The sequence below is a fragment of the Molothrus ater genome, chromosome Z, assembly GCF_012460135.2.
Source record: "Molothrus ater isolate BHLD 08-10-18 breed brown headed cowbird chromosome Z, BPBGC_Mater_1.1, whole genome shotgun sequence".
In the NCBI taxonomy this organism is placed as follows: domain Eukaryota; kingdom Metazoa; phylum Chordata; class Aves; order Passeriformes; family Icteridae; genus Molothrus; species Molothrus ater.
Window position 1 is genome coordinate 17127045 of NC_050511.2, and position 24583 is coordinate 17151627.

At 39.5% G+C, this 24583-nt stretch overlaps 1 pseudogene; it reads right to left on the bottom strand.

The window, feature by feature from the left end:
* Positions 1 to 14161: 14161 nt before the first annotated feature.
* On the bottom strand, positions 14162 to 19743 carry LOC129047019 (granzyme B(G,H)-like; annotated as a pseudogene).
* Positions 19744 to 24583: the final 4840 nt, after the last annotated feature.

A 24583-nucleotide genomic window follows, 5' to 3' on the forward strand; every position in this document is an offset into this window, starting at 1 on the left:
TGCACACATCAGCCTACAAGTTTATGAGCTTTATAAAGTGTGTTGCCCACATGTTGCACCGTCGTCAGCTTCCTCAATCCGGCAGCGCTGCTCCTGCCAGCCTCCCTTGTTTCAGTTTATGAAATCCAGGATGAAGGTTGGATTAGCACTCTGCTGCCATCCAGGAATTGAAAAGCCTGAGCTGATGTAATCTGTTATGTTTAGTTGGTTGTTTTGCATGAAGACTAAAAACTCTCTCACATCCGTTTCAAATGCTCAAGGACGTCTGCCAAGAGTAAAAAAAAAAGCTAAAAAAACAATCAACCCCGAGGAGGTTGCATACCTTCCTGCAGGACAAGGATTGCTCTGACGCTGGGCACACTGCTGACAGGAGAGCTCTGCCTTGCTATCACAGCATGCATGGCCAGAAGAAAATCACACCGAATCATCTTACTGCTGAAAGAATAATCTTTAATAGAATACATCTTTGCCATACTCTTTTAGGGGATGTGGATGGTTATTTTTGGGAATTAAATGAGATCATATCATTCAATAGCCAAGCTCAGCTTTTTCAGTAGTTTTTTCTGATTGCATTGAAACAGTACTTTCTAACCAGTATTTAAGTGGAGGTGAATTAAACATTTCACTCAAAGATTACTGCTATAACTAAAAACTGGTCAGAAAAACACTATCATTTTGTGGAATCTTCAACAGGAAGTTCAGGAGAATGAGCAATGAGCTGCCCCAACTTCACAAGCAAAGGGGAAATCCCCATCCATCATCAGCACTGTCTGCACAGTGTTAACATGGATCCAGGGGGCTGATTCTTCTCCCTCTACGCCACTTCTATTCTGACAAACTCTATGGGATGCTCTGATGCTGCTCTTCAATGAAGTCAATGTAAATAAACAGAAAACAAATTCAGCTTCCCCCGTCTCCTCTCCTAGACTTTCTTTATCCTGCCAGAGCCTTGACAAGAAACAGCAAACAAGTGGAGTCCAGTGAAACTGATGAGCCACTGGAGAGACAAAAATTTCTGCATTAAAAAAAAATCTACAGGAAAGGAAAAGAGGAATAAAGCTAGCCATAAATAAACCTCTGAATACCAAAAGTCATTGCCAGTGAAGTTAGTGAGAACCAAAGCAAACTGAACTGTGTATGACCAGCTTGTCACTTGGGAATCTTGTGTCTCAAGTGGGCTAAGGACACTGCCAGTAGGCTGCCAAATAAAATGAAGGACTAGACTAGAAATACAGGAGAGCAGGAAAGCCTTTTCTTCATGAATGCAAATGTGAATTGATAAACCCAAAACCAAAATGCTTAACTCTTCTGTCTCGCTCCCATAAGAACACTTTTTAAGGTGGGGAGGGGAGGGGAGAGGAGGGGAGGGGAGAGGAGGGGAGGGGAGGGGAATGACTGGCCTAGTATGTTTGGCACTTGTCAAAAGTCAATGTAAAAAAAAAAAAAAAAAAAAGAAGTAAAAACTTAGAGTTAGGTTGAGGTCTCATGTAAACCAAGGCAGTACTATTGGTAAGCATGAGCTGACACCAATTAGTTCAATTAGTAGACAATCAGTCAGCTGTCAATCAGTAGACAGCTTCATCTTCAAAATGCAAAACAACTATCCTCTAAAAAGTGAAAAGAGTTCTCCTAAGATGGAAAGGAAAATTGCAGCTGAAACCAGAGGAGGAACACAAGTTTAAGGTTACAATGAGGAGATCAATCAGAAATTTATGTCCTACCACTGACCCCATCACAACTGGGCTATTGCAAAAGTCTGTTTAAAAAAAAACAACAACCCAATATTTCTTCCATAGTTCTCAGGTCAGCAGAATAGTGTAAACCACTGTCCATGTCTGCTGGCATAGAATCGACTAAAACTGACATTGGTTTATATTTATAGGTCAGGCTATAACCTGTGGGGCTGAGGAGCTAGTGTAAATCCCATAGGGCAGTCCCTTATGTGGGAGAAAGATGCTAAATGTTCAATCAGAGAACCAGGGAACACAGCTAAGGCCAATAACCCTCTCAATACCTGGGCCAGATCTGCTCCTGATGGTGAAATAGCCAAAAAAAGAGCTTTGCACACTTGGTGCATCACAGGTCTGCAGCAGTAAGGAGCAGGAAAGCTCACCCTTAAGTTAATTCACACCTGCACTTCAAACTCATACCTGCTTACTCATACAGAGGAGATCAGAGATGATGTGTAGTGTGCAGACCCATCCACACATATACTTGGACATTTATGCCTGGTTTTAACTATCAGCTGGTAAAATCCTATCCTGTAAATATTTATAGGAAATGCTCCTTGTCTAAAACACCAAATGAGATCTGAAAGGGCTTTATGTCACATTTGGGCTTCTCACAGGAAAAATGTCCTAGAGAGATGATAAATAAAAAAATTACACACAGATGTGGTGAGTAAAAGAAATCGTAAAAGGAATCAGCGCACTCCCCTAGCAACTAGCCAATATTATTGGAATAAGATGGAAACTGTATCCTATGCTTGGAGCTAGAGGCCAAAGTAAATTATTACAATGGATTAAAAAAATACATGTAAGGGAATAAAACAATATGAACAGATAAATATCTGGATTATATATGAGTATCATGGAGGAAATAAGGATACTATGATCTTCCACACTGTCCATTGATTAAATAGTGAAATAAATCCAGTGTCACTCTCTTTGGTTTTAATGTTTCTCTGTTGTTTTACCTGTTGAATCCATTAAGCTTTCCTTTCCAGTGAAAAGTTTAATCCTGTAAAACCCTGAACTAAGCTCTTCCATGAAAATGGATGCAAAGGGAATTAATGAAGCTTCCCCAGTCATCAGCGGCAGAGAATTTGCCACCACTATTTAACTTGTGGTATAAACATATTTCAAAGGTGGAAGACCTTCTGGATCAGATCAGAGCTAATTTTTTTTTTCCAAATTTACAGCATAAATTGTCTTTTTGCCAGCTTATGTCATAATTACATCACCATATATAATGTTTGGCACTTCTTCTAGAAGCAGAAAAGGTTTCAACCCTTGGGTTCCATGCTTTACAGGGAACCAACAATCTAATATCAGTGAGTTGTGTTTCCAGCAGAATACTTCTGAGAACCATTTTTGCATTTCTTTTTTAAATAATCTATTTATCAAGCAAAAACAGCGTGTGGGACTGTCTTGATGTTGCATTTATGCCCTCTGAAAAGTATGACCCCACCTGTTAAAAATCCCCATGAAACGGCAATCTTCATGATTCCTTATTAGTCTGTGCTGGTATATGGGCACAGAATCCTCACTAGGTTAATAGGCTTTGTTCATTTTACTCTTTAGATAGAGAAACATTCACCTCCAGTCTTCTGAATTTAAGTGTTCTGGCCACTGTTGCTATCCAGTCTTTTGAATGTATAAAGTTGAGATAAGCAGGAAGCACTAATATCTCTTTAAGCATAGGAAAATATTTAATGCATGACCCTTGTTGCTCATTTCTAAAAGACAGTCCCTAAACTAAAAATATGTTACCACACATTCCTGAACAATCCAACCTTTTCCCAGGCTTCCTCTTCAAAAAGCCGTAAGCACAATGCTATATGAGAAGCAAAAATTCAAAGGGAAACACCGAAAGGAAGCTGAGCTGCAAAGTCCAAAATGAAAAGCCAGAAATAGGAAGTAAGAGATAAGAATCAGGAAAGTGAGATAGCGGCAAGGACTCCCCTTTGTATGATTTCTTTTCTTGTATCTTTTCAATGAATTACTAATTACTCTTTGTTTCAGCTGTAGCATAGCAACTCCACTCTGGTAAAAATAGGTGCTTTGGGACATTTCCTACTTGCTGAAGGCAAGAGATGTTTACATGCTTTCTCCAGGCAGACCAGGTGCTATGCTGAGAACTGGGTAGGCACAAACTGCAGGAGCTACCACAGAAATTACTGGATGTGCTGGCTTACCTGCAGAGAGCCTCAGGTATGGGAGCCACAGCTTTGGAGCACAGCAAAAGTATGTCCATGTGCAAATATGTCCACGTGCAAATGTGTGGCATTTTCAGCTTGGGAGCTGCTAGCCAAAACTACTGCATATGATTTATGCTCTCTGAATTTGCCATTGAAGTGGAGCTGGACCCTGTCAGGTCTGTGCTGCTGCCTGAGCCCACGTGGCACAGTCCTGTGCTTCCATGGGCTCCCGTCACGGCTGGCTCTGGCTGCAGGACCTTTGCCCTGTGTGGCCTCTTCACAGAGCAGGTATTCCCTGTGATTTTACAGTCACCATAATAATCTGCATAGCAGAAATCTCTGGCTTTCTCTCAATTCGGTTACAAATAAGTAAAATAGTTCTTCTATGCTTGGAGAAAATGTTCAAGAGGCAAAAGAGAGGTATAAAAGTTCTACTACATGGTAGCAAGGGTAATTTTTTTTCCATGGTAAGAAAGTCTGGGTTTGTCACACCCAATAAATACGTAGTTGATTTAAATGAGGAAACATGATGAAAAAATATGTTGTGACTCTGTTATGCTGAAAACTTTTTTCATGTTTTCAAGACATCTACATTCCCAGAGCAAGAAAGGTCTTTCAGTCCCCAAGACCTCCAAGATCCATACCAGGGAATTTCAGAACAGAACAAGAAAGTCACATACCTTTTCTATACTTCAGGAAATCTGCTTCTCTGGATACAATGACTGGCCACTCACAGCCCAAAACTCTGCCTTCAAACACACACCTTATCAATACTTTTGTCAGGAGGTGCTTCTTTTGTGACACTTCTTGGTTCTAGAAATCTAAATCACCTCAGATAAGTCATATGTACACCTAGGAAGAAATAAAACCTGTCCGTACAGAAAAACATCTTTTCCAGTCTGATCTTCAGGTATTCTGTTTCTTTATCAATAAAAAACTCCAAGATGTGAATGATGGTTCTTTGTATGTTCTGCTTAGAGGGTCAGATGTCCATAGGGTAAATGGCTTTAATGCTGAGATAATGTGGCTATTTCATCCTTCACTGTTTGACATAGTTAACTGATGTAACACACGCTCATTTCTCTATTGTCACAAAGCCTCCGCTCTCAGTAGTTCTCTGCAGAACTAGAATAAAATAATTAGATTTGAAAAAGCATTTTCACCGGTTTTTTCCAGACATAAACAATAACACAACAGTCAGTAAAATCACAAATACTGTATGGATTTTATCTTTTGTCTATGCAATCCAAATGGTAATCATACTCCAATTCTATGAGTCCCTGATAACTAAGCCAAATTCCAATTGAATAAATATTTTTTCTTGGTACCTGTGCAGAATTTGAAAGTGCACTGTTTTGGTTTTCCTGGATATAGATATTAGAATCAGATAGTTTAGGATTGGTGGGAAATATACTTTTCCTTGCCACTCAAGTTGATTCTGATCTCTGTTTTTAAGATTAAAGAATTGATAACTCTATAGACCTTTATGGGAATCATATCTTAAGTATTAATGTGATTTCTACTTTTCTGTACTAAAACATGTCTTTTGAAACTTTGTTGCACTTAAGTCATGCTATTATCTTACAACGTTTCTGCAAATGTTTTAGCCATGCTTTATACATAGTTTGGACTTAACTAAGTAGCTATTTCCTGTAATGAATGACAAACCTATTAAAAGCTTGTTATCTTCTTGTGCTCTACGTGCTGCTAACAAGCAAATCTGTAGTCATATGTGTGAAATGTTGAGTTGTTTAAGTTAGGGTTATGTGTTTTCACGAGCTAATGCTTCCATGTATTCTTTGCAGTACATCCAGGATGATTTCCATTGGCAGAGAAAAGGCAATTTGAAGTAATTGACTTAGATATGCAAGTATATCAAATTTATATCTATCATCACTTTTTAGGAGAAATCTCTCCATTTCATAAGTACTTGTCTTTGAAATATAGAAGTTTTCGAATAACTAGGTGATCCCAGAAAGGCCAGAGGAGAATTTCTGCATTTCTTAAGTAACACAACTTCAGGGAAGAACCAGAGAAGGTCTGAAAGGAGTAGGGAAACCAATGGGAAATTTTTTCAGATTTTTTTCCAGTGTTACACATACTTTCTTTCCTTGGGATGAGTGGCTATTTCATTCTTCCTTCTCTCTGCCACACAATCTCTCTGGCTCAGCCTTAGTCCTCATTTTACTGTTTTTCTCTTTTATTATACTGTACTTTCTCTCTGATCTATGTGCAAGTTTACTTGTGACACACACAAAAAGAACCCTAATAATAAGAGTTCAGCAGACTATATTCCTTTATTCCATCTTTATTACTTTCCCTTGTTCACAGCTCTCACACTCTATCCATATTGTCTATCCCAGCTGAAGCCTCTGTGACTTTGGATTAACAGGAACAAAGCCTTGTTAAAGGAGACTTTTGGCAGCTGGTCCTTGGGAATTTCTGTGCTGTATGAATTGGTATCTACTTCAGTGAACAGGTTTGGAAACAAACTGAATTAATATCTTGGCTTCCATGGAAAGAGACACAGTCAGGGTCTCCAAGAACAATGCAATTGGAGGGACCTAACACAGGACCATTTGTTTCCCCAGTGTGGCAAAAGGATTTTCACGCATGTTCCCTACATCCTTTTCCTTTGTTCCATAGATCATATGGCTCTATATATGCAAATATATATATTTTTTTTCTTTCCCTGGAGCACACATATTGTGGGTGAATGCTGACGCCAATTACATAAGTACTGTGTCAGTCATTTCAGCAGGGTCAGGATTTCACATGATGCTTTCAATGTTTTATCATCTCTGCTGTGTGTTTTTTGCTCAAAATATGAAAAAGGAATGTTTGCAAACAAGCTCTAATCAGAAAGCAATGAGTAACAACTGCATATTTCCTGTGACAAATTTGGTCTCATTAAGAAACAAAACTGCTAGAAAGCTTAAAATTATAAGCCATAAACCTACAAAGAGCACTTCCAAATCTATTTTGGCTTGTATTTCAGTATTTTCAGCTTTCTTAATGTATTGATTAAAGAGGTGTAATAGCTAGCAATATTACAAGTGCAGAACACAACCTTGCGTTTTCACTCAGAAATGTGGCAATTTATATGTCCTATATACATTCAGCATGTATGAGAGAGTAAAATATAATACATAAGTAGTCTTTTTTAAAATTTTATTCATTGATCAATGTTAGTTATTTGATCAAAGGTTGATGGTAATTTTCAGTCATTTAACCAAATGCCCACGAGATTTATTCCTTAAGAAAACTACCTGGGGAAAAAAATATGAGTGAAATATATAGAGATGGAGCTATCTTTCCAAGTTGAGAATCTGATGGACTGAATATGTGATTTCTCGATAATGGCACATTATTCTTCTTTTTTTGATTTATCTTCTGAATTGTCATGGACCGAGCATGAGCTATTTTAGATGTTTCCTTGACCATGATAGAATAAGCTTTTTAAGCCAGAAATATTTATGAAATAGTTCACAATCGGATGCACTTTCTTAGATGATTTATTTAAAACCAGATAGCTGCTACTCAGTCCCATGTTTTAATTGTGCCCTGCACTGTATTATGGATCCTCTTCCTGTGCTATAGTGTTTTGGACTACGAACACTGGCTGGGTGCTGGGTAGGTATCTCACCCAGACTGTAAAGAAGCTGCAAAGGGAACAAAGAGGAAGGTCAGCTGCAAATATTTGTTGACAGTAGGAAACAGCCCCCAACACCACAAGCTGTAGTGTACAGCATGTTCCCTCCTGGATCCCAGGAGGCCACTTGGGCCAGAACTGGGCAGAAAACCTCCAAAACTGGCTATAGTGGCTTTTTCTGTTTTACAAAACGAGAAATATTTGTCTTTTTCATTTATGAAGCATTGGATGTAAAAATAAAAAGTCCATTTTCAACAATCAGCATAAAGGGAAAGGGGTTTTCTTTGTCTATTGCCTAAGCGCTTGAAGCAGGTCTTGGAAACCACTGACTGTGCAGATGGAAACCCTTTCAAAGTCACTGGAGGCGTTTGTCTGGGCAGACACTTCCCAGGATGCCTGAACTGCAACCAAGAACCATGAGGAGGGAAAAACCCAACCCAGCACTGCTGGTGGAATAACAAACCCTTCTGGAAATTGCCACCCAAATATGAGTATCAAAATGGGAAACAATTACTGTGACCCTGACTTCAGTAACTGGGTGCAGGAAAAGCCAGGGGAAGGAAAGAGGTCTGGAAGAAAAATAATTCAAATATCGCTTTAGAATTCAATCTAGCTTTTGTGTTTTCTTACCAACAGCAGTCCTCTCAACTTGTTCAGGTACTCTCAATCTTTCTGCTCAATGAGGCAAAGACTGCTCAATAACATCATCATTCATAAGACAGAATAGTCTGTTATAAAGTAAGGTGGTTTTTAATAATTCAGGGCTCTGATGTGCAGTCCCTGTCAAATCTCACTATGGTACTCCCTGACTGATTGTTGCTGCATCAAAGCCTCATTCCACAGGACAAGTTAATTTGACCCATCCATTTCTGCTCCTGGAGTAGCACAAACTCTACTCCACTGTGAATGTGGTAGCTTCTGAAGTTGATGCACCTAGAATCACAAGCACCACAGCACCCTGTATCACCTTTTTCAGGACCCTGTTCTCACCTACCTACGTTTGAGTATAGACCCACACCAAGGAACTAGGTTAGAACCCACCTAATATTGCAGAAAGAAAATGAGCAACACATTAGTATCAGCAAGTTTCTTTTCTGTCTCTGTCTGTGCAATATCATCAGTGACACAGGCATAATTGCTGCCTCCATATTATTCTTTTCATTATGGTGTGGATTGTATGTAGGAGGAATTTGTTGACAAGTTCTGGCTGGATCACTTTGAAAGACAGGGCCTCTCACAACCGCCAGTGAAGGGGAGAAGTGCAAGTTTTTCCACAGTCCTCCATCAGCATGCTTAAAGTTCTGAGAATAATTGTGAGCTCAGTGCAAATATTTGTTACTTAAACTCTGCTAAGACCAGTATCCAGACAGGACTGTGGCTTTTGGCAAGGGATGTGCATGCCCAAGATTTTAACTGGTGAAAGCCATGTCACTGTCAATGTGGTCCATTGCCTTTTGAATATATCACAGGTTTTGCACACAGACTAGTCCAAAGTACATCCTATTTTCATGCACCTACTTTCAAAGCATTTCTACTTTTTTCTGGTATCAAATTTTTGGTATTCTTTCTGAGCTGAAAAATATATCTGCTTTAGTTTTGGTCATAACTGCTTGAGACAGACTGACCAGTGCATCCTAATAAGTAACATCCTCTACATTGCCTCAAGATAACCTCAACCAACAGCCATGTACCATTTTTCCATTTAAATGGAAATCATAGAATCATAGAATCATTTGGATTGGAAAGGGCCTTAAATATCACCAGTTGCCACCCCCCTGCCATGGACAGGAACACCTTCCACTGGATCACATTGCTCAAATCCCCACCCAACCTGACCTTGAGTAATTCCAGGGACAGGGCAACCACAACTTCTGAGCAACTGGTTGCAGATCCAGTCACTATCCTCTGAGTAAAGAATTTCTTCCCAAGATCTCATGCAAACCTATTCTCTCTCAGTTTGAAGCCATTCTCCCTTGTCCTGTCACTACAGGCTCTTGTAGCAAGTCCCTCCCCATCTTTCTTGTAGGCTCCCCTCAGGTACTGGAAGGCAACAATAAGGTGACCCCAAAGCCTTCTCTTCTCCAGGATGAACAATCCAAATTCTCTCAGTATTTCTTGGAGTGCAGGAGAAGTGCTCCATCCCTCTAATCATCTTCATGGCTCTTTTCTGGATTTGTTAATTAATAGTTAACAAAGTACTCATACCTATATACCTTTTAGTACAGGAATGATTAAGAGTGAGTAAAGTAATATTTAATTTTTTTGTTTATTGATATTGCTTCTGCTCTAATTATTCCTATCTTGATTTTCTATATGGTTACAGAGAGGCTTGGTTTTTTACTGAAATAAAAGTGTTGTAAGAATGTGTTAATAGGGCAACTTTTCTTGCTTTTTACCAAAAAAATATTAATAATTCATAAGAATTAAGTCTCTGAAACCCTACTGTTTATATATTTAATATATACCTTTGTAAGTAGCTAAGGTATATAAGTTCCTATTGTATTAATATATAAGGGCTTTTTTAATAAAGGCTTTTTTACTATCTTTCTGTGGTTCCTTGCTTTGAAAAAAAACTGTGCCATCTTGTATTGAATTGTAATTAAATTAAATCTACTTGTAATCTGTTAGACGTTAATTATGAAATGCATAAGTCAATCCAAAATAAGCTCGTTCAGATGATTGTGGGGTTATAAGCATACCAGGGTAGAAGTGTCTGAACCAGCTGCCAGGTCACTAATAAGATTATGGTACATTTTTTAAATTAGCAATCTGTAATTAGAAGATATAGCAGACATATGAACACTACTTGCTGTAATTTGTCTGGCTATGATGAACTGATTCTTCTGGCAAGTATTCCAAAAAAATATCTTGAAAATCTGATGGCTTGTTTTGTTTTAGTTCTATTTTCTAAATGTTTCTTCCTGCTGCCAGATTGCATTGCCCAAAAGGAAGGTTACTTTTACAGCTTGCTAGATAGCAGGCAGTTCTGTAGTCAGAAGATAAAACAAAGGCTTTGACTAGAAGCTGTGGAGGCAGTCCATGCTTCAAACATACCACCACAGTTTCAGGAAACAACAGTTGTTGACAATAGATAATGACATCATCTGTACTGAGAAGTAGAACCTTGTTTAAAAAAAAAAAAATTAACAAAAAACTGAACATGCAGTGCATTACATGTACAGCCAAAACTAAAGCTGTAAACACCAGGCCCTACTGCCCAGCACAAGAGCAGTGTCAACCTAAGGACCAAACCTGACTGGCCTCTGCACCCCAGTGTGATGTGTATGAGCTGTCAGTGCCCTCTACAGATAGAGGCAAGGGCTGTGTCAGCCCTGTGTGCTCTGCTCAGTGCCATACATCACCTGTCAGTGCCACTTGTCAGCTCTTTGCACAGCCTGGTCAGCCTTAGGGGCTGCTCTCTGTGCCCAGTCATGACTATGTGACAGGCAGCAAGCAAGTCAGACCCCAGAAAATAATCCTTAAGAAATATTGCTTACCTGGAAGACCTCAGTAAAAACAGATAGAGAGGCAAAAGTGTGACAGAGAACTCAGCTCAGCACAGAGAAAGCGGAAAAGTGTGAGCATAGACAGGAGCATATGCCTGGCCAAGGGCAGAAGGATTCCTGAGGCAGGATCCCTTAATCCACTCATAAATTTCCAGTGGGGACAAAAATAGCACAGGAGAGCTGGTCTGATAGAAGAAGCCAATGTTTAGGAGCTGGGAGGTATTGCCCAAGGGGATACCTTACAGGCACCTAGAGGTTAGTGCTAAGGTATGTTGGGTTCAAAAAGAGAAGATTAAATTTCTGTCACTGTGTGAAAGTGGAATTGCAAATGCTGTGTTATTATGTTAGCATTCAGAAACACATAATCACATAAGGGATTATATGTGGTGCTTTTTATTTAAGAGCTCTGGGAATCGGGGTAGTTTCCACCCAAATCTGATTCTGACCATACATTTGAGGTGAATGTGTTTTATACTCTATCCTTATATAACTTTCATGTTAATTATTAAACTTATATTGTTCTATTGTATACACAGATTTCAGCTAAACATAGCTTCTCATGGTTCCCCCCTTAAATTTCTAACATAGTTTCTCATGATTCTTCTTATGATTAAACAATAATTATATTTAGTTACTAAACAATCATCACATCTAACAATTATATCATTTATCATACTGCTTACGCAGGTGCAGTGTTCTGAGAAAACACAAAGCCTAATATTTTCAAAGTCTATCTTTAACATTTTCCAGGGCTCCACTTTCAATTATGTTTAGTAACCTCTGACACAAGCTGCTGAAAATTAGCTCTTCTGGATCTGGTAAAGAATGTGTTTCCAGCATAATTTTTTCAGGCTTTGTTGGTATCTGTCATTGCAAAACCGTAACATACCTGGAGCTACTCTCTGTGGCTTTCCTGCTTTGATTTCAATTCTGAGAATCAGCCCAGCAGTGCTTTTAGCAGTGAATGACACCAGTGGTCAACTCCTTTTCCTGGACTTTTCCTCTGCCCATCTCTGGCTGCAGAAACAGTTATCCTCCCACCATGTGTTTTCAGAGGCGCTAACAAAATCCAGAACTGTGGAACAGTTTGCAGGACTCCTGCCACTCTCCCTGGCCCAAAGTGCCCCTCCTCACACAGAGGGCAGGCACTCTCTCAAGACACTGATGTTTCACAGCTAGCAAAGACTTCCCTGCTATTACACAGGGAGGAAGCAAAGCCTCAGGGTGGACAGAAATTGAGTCAAGGCTGCTTCTTGATGCTGGGGGAGGGGCTGCTGGCCCTGGGGGCTGAGATGAGTTCTGGTAAAGGTCGGGGCGAGACACAGGGGCTTGGCAGGAGCAGTCAGTCCTAGCAGTGACACCCTTCCACATGCTCCATAACCCATGAACAGAAAAAAGATTATGTGAATGAAGTCATTGCAGGAGATCACACACAGGAAGCCCAGCATCTGAACTGTAATGGACCTGCTGGGTTATGGCTTCCAGATTTTATCACTCACTTTTTTCAGTCAGTGACAGAGTCAGCCACTGTTCACATGAGTGAGGGAGTAAAAGTCTTGCCTTTGCCAGGTTGAACACAATTTGTGGCCACTGGGCTGCATGGTGTGAAAAGTCTCCTGTCATTTACCTCACAAAATCAAAAGGGACTAATCTGTGTTGCAGCATCCTCTGAGACCCCCAGCTGTAAAGTGAGAACAATGGTACATTATTCTTTCCACTTTTATATATCTTCTGCTTTTTTTCCCTCAGTTTTTCACAGTTTTCTCTGTATTCCAGCACTGAGTCAAATCCCACTGACATCTTCTAAGATCTTCCTTCCCACAACCTTGGCCAAGAACTGGGTCTATGCCCCCACACACCACAGTGTGGTTTTATTGCACTATGGCCCACGACAGACCCAGATTTGTGGTGCTCTGTTGCTTCTTTCCTGCATATATATCCTCTATGAGCTTGTTCTGCTCTGCTCAGAACTTTGGCATGGCTCCTGGTCAATAATCAAGGCCAGTAGGTTGTTTTTCTGAAGCTATTTATTAATGCCTCTGCAACATCTCAAAGTTTACAGTATTTGGTGCATGTTAGTGCAATAAGCACAGAAGCAGAGAAACTGCAGATGGTCACTTCAAAACTGTTAGTTAAAAAAGACCGAGAAAATATTTGGAAGGTGATGCAGTACAGCAAGCTAACCACAGATTTCTTCAGAAACACACCAGGTCCTTCTGTTATTAGAAGTCTGTTGAAATCCATAGCCAGAGTCCTGTTTGTTTTGACAGATGTTAGGAGCTGTGTTAAAGAACTATAATTACATCTATTACAGTCAGTATTTATACATTTCGAGTGTTATTAACCAAAAGAATGAGATTATGAACAAGCTGGGAGTTTGTTTGTTTGTGTTTTATTTGGTTGATTTGATCAACCAAATAAAACACAAACAAACAAACAAAAAAACAACAGACCCAATGCCCGTCCCCCCTTCCCCAAAAAAAAAGCCACATGCACAAAATTTAAAAAAAAAATTTAAAGGAAAGAAAAAAATCTAGGGAGAAAACACAGACATTATTTTTATCTCTATATTTGTATCTTTATAATGAAGACTAATTGGAAAACTGTTTCTCTCTGTTTAATATTTTAACTCTTTGAAATTGAATTTAGATAAATATTGAATTATGGTAAAATGAAGTATTTGTGTTTTAGTAACATCACAGATAAATATTTGAACATTTTTAAGCTTTTGTTCTATTTTTTCTCATTCCACAGACCTCTCATTAACTATCATTCTGAAACTGAATTTTTGTGTAAGTGCACATTAACAAAAGTTGCTTTATCCCAGGTGCAATGAATACATTCCCATCCTAGTAAGAAGTAGAGTAAAATCCAATACAAATTATGTTTTCTATGTGGCATTTTCCTGCTAAAGCTTAGTAAAAGTGTTATCTGTACAGATATGGATACTTTGAACTGTTCACAAAAAGCTGTGGTGGTGTCAGCAAAGCTGTAAAGCTGGGTGGTACATTTCAAAGGTGGTGCACTAAAGCAGCAGCATCCAGCTCTAATGCACAGCACAATATTTATTAAAATGCTCTTGTTTCATGAATCTGTGTAACTGGAAGTCGTTCTTTTTATCCAGTCAATATATTCTTCAGTCAGCCACATATAAACTCCAGGTATGCTTGTGTTTTTCACATGCTTCTCCAACAGAAACAATCCCCCAGTACTGACCAGCACAGATTAATGGCCCACCTGAATCTCCCTGGAAGACAAATCAGAAGCAGCTGTCAGTGTGTCCATTTCTCACCAGAGAAGCATGCAGTGCCACCTGCAGTGCACAAGCATGTTTGGAAATGTTGTCTCCAACCTTTTCCAGCCTATGAAATGGAGCAGTTGGCTTACATCATTCGTGGGAATTGGTTGAGGAGTAAAGAGAAGTTGCTTTTCAGACCTGAGGGAGCCTTCAATGCAAATGCTGTGGAGCAGCAGGGTGCTATCATAATTCTATTTCAAAATACATTTTTTATTGTTAGCATAAATTGATTCTCACCTCACCTCTTTATCAGTTGTCTCTTCTGGATTCAGCACAGAGAGCATCAAAAGCAAGATACAAACAGCTCTTTTGAGTATACAGTTAATACTGTATTACTCAGAGGTTGACTTCTGGAAAGAATCAGATGATTGAGACCCTGATAGCTCTGCTTTTTCTCCCATAACTACAGGTGGTGTCTAAGGAGAGCACTGTAGCTAATGAAATATACCTGAAGTTAATAGATAATCCCAGCTCAAATTGCCATACTCTTGATCTTGATTGGTACGCTGACCTAAACTAAACAAAATTTTAACAAGTCTTTTTCACAGCAATAAAGTCTCTCACAAATGCTGCTAAAATCACTTAAAACATGATCATCCTCCTAAGATGTCTAACACTGCTTTGTCCCCAGTGAGAAGGGAACCATTGTTAAACATATGTTCCCCTCTTTGTAATTTGTTTCTTACCCCACAAGTAAGAATTATATCACTCAGATATAATTTACTTTTCCCTGTAGCGCACACTACATGTTGTTGGTTATTTTTGGGTCACCAGCATAATGTTTGTCAGAGCTTTTTCTATTGGCAATTTTAAGAGTTTCTTCCAGAGATATTTCAGTGGCTTTCCTGGTGATTTGTCTCCCCAGCCAGCCACCTGGCAGAGTGTGCTAGGTTCAACATCTTCAAAAAAGTCAGGCAGAGGCAAAAGTTGCACACATTTATTCAGCTTGGCAGTATCATTCAGCTAAAAAGGAAAAAGAAAAAAGAAGGAAAAACAAGATTTCTAGAAAAACTAGATTTCTTATGTAGAAAGGAAGGGAAGCATCACATAGTTTCTATTATCATTTAATCTCATTTTACCAACACCTCCCTTTAAAATCACTTTTCACTACTTAGGAACTGATCCCGAGCTTAATTGTCCCTTTAAAAATTCACAAGACTTTCCATAGTAGCAGTACAGCAATTTCCCATCTATAGCAGCAGTACTGAGTCCAAGCCCAGATTTCCATTGGATACAGTGGGAAATGTAAAATCTACATGGGAGTTAGGTTGCTGGATCTATGTCGTGTTCACAAACCTAACTTGACACTAAACTTCAGTGTTGAAATCAGATTCTGGTGCTTGACTGACACAAAAGTCTCAAACCACAGTGCAATGTGCCCATGAGCAAAGATGAAAACAAAACTATAAGCAATTAATCACAAAAGCAGCAACATAATTGAGGAAAAATCAGGTCTCAGTTTATTCAGACTGCCAATTTTTGCTCTGAGGCATTCTAAAGGGGTTAAATGATTCAGACTGTCTGTGTTTTGTTGGTCTTTGCCTGACAGATCCATCCTTCAGCAGAGGTCAGTAAATGAAAACACAGCCAAACCCTGACATATATCCTCAGTGTGCTTGGTAAGGGCTCACAGGTACTGAAGAGACATTTTCAGTCTTATGATCACTGCACCATGATTCATTTAACAGGGTGCTGTATGGTTCTCAGCAAAACAATTCTGGCTTTATACCTTTCAAAAAATGCATTCCAACAAATCAAATATTTATTTTTTTAAAAAAAATCTTTGCAGTTATTGTTGCCAGTGCTGCTGGAAAGTTCCAATGATGGAAAGCTTATTCCAAGCCATTGAATACTCCATTACTGCAGAAGTGGAGAGATGGGAGGTAAGCTTTGGCACTAGTACTATCCTTGCTTCTGTATCAAATTCAAAGGATTTTGAGATGTCCATATCATTCTGGAACAGAGTTGTGATTTTCAGCTCTAGAAATATTAATTCCTCATGATCCATTTTGGTGTTGCGTTCACAGATACCCTGGTGCTCCTGACAAGTGGCCACAGGAGAAGCCAGTGAGATGAGCGTGGTCTACGCTGACAAGGAAGCAGAAGTAGAATGCTCACTAACACCTGGGGGAAGGAGCTCCTCAGAGATGAACCATGATGAGGTGCCTGAGCCACAGATGAGGTGGCTGAGCCACCTACAGGAGCCTGTAGGTTCCTGCTAGCACAGAGAAGGACACGGTTACCTTCCTCCCCATGTCATTGCTATGTCAAACCAGTGATGCCAGCTAAATACTAAAAACCAGGTTCTGGTCACAGAATAATAGAATGTTACAGTTCTTTAAGGTCTGGAAGGGACCTTAAAGAGCATCTAGTCCCAACCCCCCTGTAAATTCAAATTCTTACAGCTCTGCCCCACTTCGGCATCAGATGATAATGTTGGCAAGGACATGTTCCATGCTTCGTTCTGCAGTGTCCAGAGTCTACTCCCCTTTGTGACCACTCTGTGCTCCTAGAGCTGAGTCTGTATGTCCTATATTATCCACACTTTCACTTTACCTGCTTGCACCAGAAAATTAACAGTAAATTTCATCTCTGTTTTTACTTAGTCCAGTGCAAGGTCTAACTCTGGGATAGAGATGTGAGCCGGACTCCATTGCATACATCCCTTCAGCATTGCCTTTGAAAAATTACTGGAGAATGTGCTTTGTGGTTTGGAGGGGTTGCTGCAGTGAATGGATTAAAAAGAGGGTTTTTTAGAGCACAGAATGGGCTTGAAATATCATCTCTGCTCATGGAGCCAGTGATCCTCTAACTTCATCCAGATTAATACAATCAAAAATAGACTATTCTCTGATACTGTTATCTAAACAATACCAAAGAGTAGCCAAAATGATCATCAGCAAAATTATTTTCATAAAATTACAGCAGTAATTAAAACAATACCTTGAGGAGCATTATGTCATTATCAAAGGGAGGGTGGTCAAACTGACAATGAGGAAAGGTTTCCATAATCCCAAATATCTGCTGTTCTTCTTCGGGAATGGATGTTCGATGAGCTCCAAGAACAGCTGTCTTCCAATTCATTTATTCTAGAACCTATAGAAAATACAGGAAGAGAAAATCACTACAGGAACTGAGCAACATCTCTGAGGATAATCAAAAGACGTTTTACACAGCACCATTTCATTTTACAACAACCTGATTGAAACAGAGCAGCAAAATCATTCATTTCAATGTTTTGACATGAGCTTCTTTTTGCCTCTATTAAATAATGTTTCTTCACTGCAAATATAGTTTAGTGAAATAATTGTGTGATAACTGACCTCCAGAGATTTTCAGGGTTTGGAATTTATTTTGTGAAAGAGCCTCCCATCTTTATAAGGGGAGCTGCTTGCACAAGGACAGCTGCTACTGATGCCTTTCAATAATCTCTGGAAGGTCTCCTTTGGATTTATGACCTAATCCTGCAAAGGACTGAAACTTTGCTGGCATCAGTAGCACATCAGAACACACATCAACACTCAATGCTTATCCTGAGCAGTATAATCAGAAATGTATTTATTAACATTTGTCTTTCTTCATTTTGCCCTGCTAAACTTAATCCAACCCAAATATTTCACATTGCAGAACACATACTGCTGGTTTCCTGCGCTTCATTTTCAGAACATAATCTCACTATAAGTAGGAAAATTCATTCAAGCCGGAACAAAGACTTTATCAATACAAACTATGGAAGAACAATTTTCTTCATTCAAGATGCATGTGCCACTGAAAGACAAAATTCCTTCATTTATACATGAAAGTTTGTTTGTGAAAATATCTGCAAAGGCAGTGTTGTAGTGGAAAAATTTCTCTTTTTATGTACAAAGCACATGTCCTCAGAGAGAATGATATGTCTCTCAAAACTTGATCTCTGTGACTCTAATAGGTGGTTCATGGGCCACACTAAGATTCATGTTGCTGAATTCATGCTACTTTGCCCAAGAAAAAAATTATTTCAGACATCATTAACACGTGAGATCAATTAATTAGGAAGTTTTACATGCACTGCAATTGCACCAGGCATAGAACAGGTGTTGGTGAGTTTTGTGTGAGCATTGCCTTACAGGTGAAGAGAAGGAAACCAGGCTGGTTCAGCTTGCCCCAAAGACAAAGTCAAACCAAAACAGTGTGCTGTAAGAAAATCAGTTACCAGAGCACATTCTCCACAGGATCAGAGACAGACAATGCCCTTTCCACTGAACAGCTAACAAATCTGAATTTTTATAAATGTACCTGACTGGCTATATCTGACATATTGACTGAAGAGTAAGAGACTCCAGATCCCATTAAAAAGTCCCTAAATTCCAAAAAGGAAGACTTGGTTATGTTTTGTAAAGTTGCTAAACAGAGAATGCTGGGAATGAATATTTCTACCCTTACAATCAAACCTGATTCAGCTGAAAAATAGTGAAAGTCAAATTCACTCTGTAGAAACTGTGTCCTCTATTTCAGACAAACTCACAGAAGAAGGCTGGCCAACCTGCCCACTCTGTGTTTAAGGAGGTTTGCTCTGGTTTATTGTAACTGTTTTCCTTTTAGATAGTCAAAAAGGAAGGGAAAATTGCAGAACTAAAATGCAATTCAGGAAGAAGTTGAAGAAAAATAGGACATTTTACTTCCTAATGTGAACAGTAGATGTCCCCCTTACCTTGAGTCAGCTGCTCAGCAGCAGAACATCGCACCTGGGGAAGAGGTGCTTCTGCTCACATTTAGCTTGTCAAGAGGACAAGGTTCCTTGTCACAGTCATGAGTGACATTCTGGGTTTGTGAGCCTAGGCCACTCAAAAGGAGAGGAATAGTGTCCACATCTAATTCAAATTCATTTCTCAGGGTATTTTCAGGCTTAATTCCAGGCATACATATAAGATTTGTTTAAAATCCTTGGGACATATTCTCTTCTCTAAGACATTGCCTTTTCACATGCATAAAGAATTAATTTGATCTTTTAACAGCACATTTTTTATGCTGTAACTTTGGCACGATCTCACTAATAAAGATAACGCTGTAATGCAGATCAGTAGTTTATGGCAACTAAAAACAATGACAAGTTCTAGGAACATTCCAGGGAGAGAACTGCAGCTTTTAACAACCTATTAAAAAATCCATATTCACCTTTCTTCACTTAGAGGTCTGCATACCATGCCTCACTTCAATGACAAACTAAAATTGCCCCATTTTAAGATACTTACTCACAAGGTGCTGTTGTCAAAACCTATTGTTTTTCCACAAGAGTTCCTCCACAAAAAACACCTAAAGTCTTGTCCTGGATAGCAGCCATATAAGGCCAGGAATGAGGATGCACTTCATGTTCTCCAATAATGTTCATGCAGCCACCTGAAGAGCAACAGAAGTGCAATTATTTTATGTGTTATTCAGAGGAACTGGGGATTTGAATATTTTTACTCTTAGGTGAGTACTTGCATCTTGTTAGTAGGGTAACAGCAATTGAAGAGAGCAGGAGAGCAGAATAGCTTCCAGGTGTCATAGCTGCTGCTATTTGCTGTCAGGAACACTGTAAATTGCAATGCACTCATTTGTATTCAAATGTCCCCTGCAGGAAAAACCCCTACAGGGTTTGAAAGTTTTTACGAATAGCTCCCTCACTTGAAATTTCCCCTTACATTGTTAATATTGTGTTATTTTACTGCAGATTGATTTATCAAGATTCTCTCTTCCAGTTTCTTTAAAACTTGCCTGATTCTTGAAACTCCTAATAAAAGCAAATAAAGCCTAATCCCTGAATAACACCTCGATGTCTCAGGGTGTTCAAGGCACTTGTTGGCTTCAAATGGAAAAAAAAAAAAGAAAAAGAAAAAGAAAGAAAAAAAAGTGAGAATTAAACCAGCCATTTTTAAGCTGGTGGAAAAAAAATGGGAGAATGCCAGTGTGAAGGAATGTTGGGTGTGTGGAGTTCAAAAGTTGCTCCTAAACTGTGGACCCAAATTGAGAAAACTTGGGGCACATAAAGTACACAAGTCATTCCTGTGGACCAAGATACATCAGCAGCCAACAATTGCTCCACAGAATTCCACTGCCCAGGTAACACCTTCAGTTGAAAGACTGAAAATATTCATATGTAAATTAACAAAAGCCACTGAGAATTGTCAAACATCTGTTATTTTATGAGTAATGGAATATAGGATATAAAAGACAGGCCAAGACCAGCCACACACATGTAAGACAAAGCAATTTGTATTTTATTAAAAATAATTTTGTGGGGAACAGCTTTCAGATACAGAAAACCCTAGACTCTGAAACGGCCAAACACAAAACAAAATCTAATATGTGGTCACAAAAAAAGATAAATTGGTGAGAAAGACATTTCTGTATTGTAGACCTCTGTGTCTGCATGCATGTCTTGCATGGTAACCACTTGCTGGTAAACCACTACAAAAAGCCCTGTCTGCTCTTGTGTGAAGAAGTTACAACACTTGCTACCATATTCATTATGTTTAGAAATAATCTGAAATACAACCTGCCCAATATAACTAGCTCTCATTTTTATTCAAGAATTACAGAATGGCAGCTCTCAGTCTCAATCTCATTGTTGAATGAAATTGTAGCACAAAAATGTTTATTTCTGCATCACAGAATCTTATTAGTTAGAACCCAGTTTGAAAACATGCACATGGTGCAGCACAATTCATGTTTCAGAAGACTCTTCCAAAGCTCTTTTAAAAGAAAACAAATTACTATTAGAATTCATCAGCTCTTAAAACAGCCAGCTCCAGTTCCCCAAAGTCATTCTCCATTCTCCATCTAATCCCAGAATTATTCACCCACTGGAGACTATCCACAGGTAATCTCTGCAAAGAGAGTCCTAAAGGCATAATTATGTTTGTCCTTTATGGCTTTGCCCTCCCAATAAATAGCTGGATTAGAAAGCAGCATAAGAGGAAAATACAAAACAGATTCATGCTCTGGCCAAACAATAGAAGGCTTGTGTTCCCAGACCATAATATCTAATGCTGGATTCTTTCTGCCAAGTACTAGCAACATCATAGAAGGAATGCTGATCTGCTGCAAGGCCTTGAGGACTCCCTGAGTTTACTACATCTACTTGTATTTCTGTGCTACTGCATTTTCCACTGGTATCACAGAGCAAATAAATGGAAACAGGGACACTGAGTGAATAGCTGAGGCAAAAAAGACAACCATGAGGCACTAGTACCAGAGAAGGAAATAAAATAGGTATGGCCTGGCATACATTCTGCCTTTCTCCAGCAAGTCCCTGGGAGTTTGTCTCCCAGCCACTAAGGGATGTGTCCAGACGCACTGGGGTGGGACTGGGGATGTGATAGCCCAAGGAGAAGACAGGGAAAGTGTGGCAGCTCTGCCTTGCTGTGCTCCTGGCAGCTGCCAGCTCTGCACCTCTGTTCTGCCCTCCCTTCCCAGCTCAAGAAAACAGCCCTTCAGCTGAGCTGAGACTGCCTGAACTCAGTGCCAGCAAACCTGGAAGGTTTAGAAGCACAGTTTAAATTGATCTCCTGAACAAGTGTCCTAAAATCAAATCTGGTGCTCACCTCAAGCACCACAGAAAGCAGCATGAAGGAAAAAGGAAGAGAGTCACTGTGGAAGGAAAAAGGTCAAAATGAAAGAGTGTAAGATAAGGGATAGAAGACCTCAGCACAGTAATGCACAGATCTGAAAGTGATCCACTGAGCCATGGGCCTGCAGCCCCTAGGAACCCGCCCCAAAGGCAGAGGCTGGTCACAGAACTGCATGCACATTTTGTTCTTTTACTCAGGCAGTGGCTTCTGCCAAGCGAGTGGCTCTGCTTTGTGAGCACTGTAGGGAGAAAGGACAGAGTGTTTTGCCTACAATACCTCTCTCCTCTTGAAGACCAATTAAGTAAGCAACAGAGGATCTAATAAAAGAATTTAACTTGAGAAGGAAGCTTTGTTTTGGTGCTTCCCTTTAAATGTAAAAGGCCAATAGAATCTAAACTTCACCATAAATTAAGTTATTGCCATAACCAAAGGAGCCCAGACAACTAATTGCACACCCTAAAATTTTATGTCAAGTTTTCAGCCTCAGTGACGTAAATTACAAGAGGAAGATAACTCTCTGACAAAGCATTTGGGTACAAAATTGGTACTGGTTATATGCATATCAATCTGATCTTTAATACCCATGCCATCAGGGATTTTGCAGATTGTCAGAGAGGTCATTCAGGAACTTGCACAGAAAGTCATCAATTGATACTGAACAATAGTTTAGACTCCATATTTCTAATTCTCATTGTCAATGTCAATGGATCTCTCAGAATTGGAAGGGATTTTTGAAGAAGCATGGATATGCTAGTACCCATGGAGTTTCAGAAACATCTTTAGAAGTAAGTATGATTTAGAAGTAAATAGAAGTGCAACTAGAAACCGAAAAATAGTATAAACAGGCCATAGAAATTAGGTTTTAGATAGCAGGCATAGATTTACCTGTATCTATTTACCTGGAAAACATCTAGGAACATTTGCTAATGTTTTATTCCATGTCTTTCAGAGAGATTTTCCTTGAAAACAGATCAGGCAAACATAGGATGATACATGCCAAACCTCTTTTTACTGGCCATTGCACCTCACATAGGACCATCCAAGGATGAATCATTGTAGCATTACAAGATTAAGCATGTCTGAGCATACAGGATTTTTGCTCACAAGTGTTCATCCTGATCATGCCTCTGCATAGTCCAGACAGGAAACAGCTTCAATATAGTAAGAGTGCTAATTAAAACATCACATAAATCACACTTTGTCAAATAATTGTGACTGATAAAAGAAAGAATTGTACCTATGATGATACCTGGTGATATTGTGTCCAGGAGAACAGTGTAAAAAAAACCACCAGTGCTACAAAGCGATGATAATTATGGGAAATGTGCTAGTAATGAGAAGAAAAATTTAAGAAAATTAAATCTTGGTAAATCTGAGCTTTAGCAGTGCATGGAGCTGTCACCTTGTCACATAGGTGACTGTGTCTCAACAAAGACACATCAGTGACAAAGAGCTCCACAGTCTCTAAAATTACATCTACACCTGCCAAGTTATCCTCTGTCCCAGAAGGGAGAGCAACAGCAAATTTGAGCAAAGTCTGTCCAAGGTCTTCTACAAGTGAAACTCACATGGTGCTGGGCCAGTGAGCTCAAGGTGTGATACAGCAAGAACACAGAAGATTTCTGCAAGCTCTTTACTGTGGTCTCCTTTCTGCAGGTTGCCTGTTGTGGGGCTCAAGACTTCAAGAAACCTTCCAGTCTGTGTGACAGTGACATTTCACTAGTCATAGAATATATAGGTTATAGAATAGTTGATTCTCCAAATGATTTAATATTGATGGAAGTTATTTTTATTATTTAGGGATATATTTGCAAGAGAGAAATTGTGCCTTTACAAGACCCTAGATAAGACTTATTCATAGAAGAAACATAGAATACCCTGAGTTGAAAGAAGCCCCACTAGGACCATTGAAGTCCAACACCTGGCTCTGCACAGGACACCTCAAGAATCAAACCATGTGCTTAAGAGCATTGTCCAAACATGGCTTGAGCTCTGTCTGGCCAGTGCTGTGACCACTGCCCTTGGGAGCCTGTTGCAGTGCCCAGCCACCCTGCGTTTTCAGGACTCAATTCAGTTGCCTAAAACTCAGCATTTAGTCACATTTGAGGTAATACTGTGGGCTTTCCAGACATAGACACAGAGCTGGCAAATCTGGCACAGCATCTTCAGAAGACTGACAGCCTTCTGCACCAGATCTAAAACATTTTTAAGACACTTTAAACATCATCATTAAACTTAATAAAGCTGTGCAAACAATAGCTATAGGCCATGAAACCACACTCAGTCCTTTGTGAAAGCTCAGCCAGTGCAAACCTAATGAGGTAGGATCGGACCCTGAAATGAGAAAACATCAGATTCCTTGGCCCTGAGGGTCTCCTGAGCAGAACAGATATTTCATTAAAGGAGAATGGACTGGAATCCATGTCTGACCTGGAAGCCACCTGAGGTGTCTGGAATGAAAGTATACAACTTCATATGGACAAATGAATCAGGCTAAATTTATGTGAGCTGAGTCCCACTGTGTTTCACCCCTATACTCATATATCAGTTCTCTGCAAATGCTGCAGACAGAACACAAAGTGGGGTAGAGCCTGTTTTCACACCACAGCAGATGAC